Source organism: Sinocyclocheilus anshuiensis, unplaced genomic scaffold (assembly GCF_001515605.1).
Source record: "Sinocyclocheilus anshuiensis isolate Anshui unplaced genomic scaffold, SAMN03320099.WGS_v1.1 scaffold1898, whole genome shotgun sequence".
NCBI lineage: Eukaryota > Metazoa > Chordata > Actinopteri > Cypriniformes > Cyprinidae > Sinocyclocheilus > Sinocyclocheilus anshuiensis.
This window is the reverse complement of record NW_015547733.1, coordinates 51,222-53,859: the sequence shown is the minus strand read 5'-3', so window position 1 is coordinate 53,859 and position 2,638 is coordinate 51,222.

The window sequence follows — 2,638 nt, the reverse complement described above, 5'->3', positions numbered from 1 at the left end:
ACACTGCATGACTTCACAATAGGAAGAATCGCCGACAGCTCTGTCTGGTGTAGGGTTGCCAGGTTTTCGTTACAAAACCCGCCCAATTACTACTCAAAACTAGCCTGAAAATAGCCCAATTGCTTTCGAGGGGGTCCCCCAGTAAAAATCGCGTTGGGGGTAAAATACAAATTTTTTTGGCGGGGTTCTCCTGGTACAATTCATATTCCAGGGCCTGAATATCACGTACGTGACCCCACGTGGGGTCGCTTCAACCTGCTGACATAAAAAACAACCGGCGGCAATCCGGATTTGGCAACACTGGTCCGCAAACTACGTTTCATATAACTCCTCCCCGAACTTCCTGCTGCCCTGTATCTTGGTCTCTCATTGGCTGTTGGTCATCGCCGATGTGTTTTTCATTCAGAACTCATTTCACACAGCGTGATTGTGAATCGCTGCCAGCTCCAGATATTTAGCATGCCAAATATTTCACAGGCGTCGGCGACGCGTCGGCGATTCCCTCAGATCGTGTCTTTGATAATTCACACTGCGTGATTGTCACTCGCGTGAACGAGCACCGATTTGCCTCCGATGTCGGGCATTTGTCGGCGATTTCGCAAAACCTGTCGGCGAGTGAAAAATCGGGCTAAAATCGTGCAGTGTGAACTCGGCATAAGTGTTCATGTGTTTCCACACTACAGAGTGTTAAATTAGCATTGAAGCAGTGTTGGAGTTAAGATAATTATGTGATGATTGACCATTAATGATGAACACCTGCTGTTAACAGAATCACCGAAGGAAAGAGAAACACAAGAACTACAACTGACTTCAGCCACAGCCGAACAATAAATCAACTGAAATAAAAGACATTAAATCTCTCAAGATCTCAACAGAGGAGGATTAAACACACAACAGCAACTCCACAAACAGCAATACCAGCTTCACTTAGTACTAGGGAGACCATATGGGCCATTTTTACGGGACGCACCCTTGCCAGGATTTCTATATTGCCTAAAATATAGGCCTACAGGTTTTGGCTGTTTGCACTGTGCAGATCGATCGTTGTATGCAGGGTTTGAAATTAACACCCGCCAAATGCGGGTAAAAATCAGCTATGGCGGGTAACGCTGTCAAATCACTAGCTAATTTTGGCAAATCAGCGCAGATTTAGCGCAAATACGTTACTGAACTCGTGAGACATCATTACATTATCTAGTATATCGCAAAAACCAAACAAAACACCCCTACAGAGTGCACGCATAAGCGACTACACTAACTTAGTAAGCGTAGAGTGCGTTCTTTCATGGCATGATTCAGTCTATTAATATGCATTATAAGAATGATCACTTAATTCAAGATAAGGGGGCAGAAAATCTATATATTTATATCATTTCATATAGTTAATATCACGGAGAGTGCCGTTTAAAAAAAAAAAAATCAGCATGGTTACAAATGTGATAACTTATTGTTTATTGTTGTATAAAATCAATAGGCTAATATCATCAGACTTACGTTTTAGACACCATATTAGCTGTTTTTGCTCTATTTCGCCTACAAAAATCATTCCAAACACAGCCACAATGCTGTTTTTCGTCTCCTGAGCAACATGATGGTGTTTCGTTCCTGAATGAATCAACCGTTTAAATGATTATATTTATATATATATATTTATATTATATAAACGATAAATTTTAATTATAGGCCTATAATTCATTATATAAATTAATAGACCTGTTTTAAAAAAAAAAACGTTTTAAAAAAATTGTCAATGAGGAGTATAAGCTAATAGCCTAAACCATGTTTTGGTTGGTTTTTTATTCATCTTTAAGTGTTTGTGGTTTTATATTAAGACATTTTTTTTTTTTTTTTTTTTTAATGGTTTGAAGCAATCAGTTTCTAAAATAAAATCAGTTACCACATGGTATAATAATGGTAACATACTGTAAAAATGAAGAGCTGTAAATTAACGGTAGAGAGCTGTAAATTAACAGTGCAATGCTGGCAACCACAGCTGCCAGTAGATTACCGTTTTTATTTGTTTTAGTATTTGTTAATACTATATTTAAGGGTGGATAATTTTATCAGTTGTTTATTGCAACAATACATAACTACAATAACTTTGTCTAGTGCTCTTATGAAAGTTTATAGCATGATTTGTGAAAATGTAACTATACTGAATGACATGGCATAGACTTCTTCATGGCTAGTTTTTGCGTATTTCATTTCATTCTGTAACCTACTTGTTCTACAGATCTGTGTGTGCTAGTGTTAAATGCTGCTGTTTTTGACAGCATTGACAACGTTTATGACAGATAATATCATGATAATTTTTGCGTTTCCCTTACCGAATATCATATCCTGTCAGCAAAAACCTGTCCATGGGCATTTTTGATTGATTTCGGTTTAAAGGTGGGGTGAGCGATTTTTCAAAAACGCTTTAGAAAACTGATTCGGGCCGACTAATAAAACAAACTTGTGGCCAATCAGCAGTAAGGGGCGTGTCTACTCATGATGTGGAGGAGAGAGCGTTCAGTGCACAGAATGGACATTAGCCGAGCCGAGCGACAGAAAGATAGAGATGGCGGATAAAAAACAAAAGAGGAAAACGTCTGCGGAACAAAAGAAGGCTTAAGGCAAGAAGTAGGACCCGTGTAAA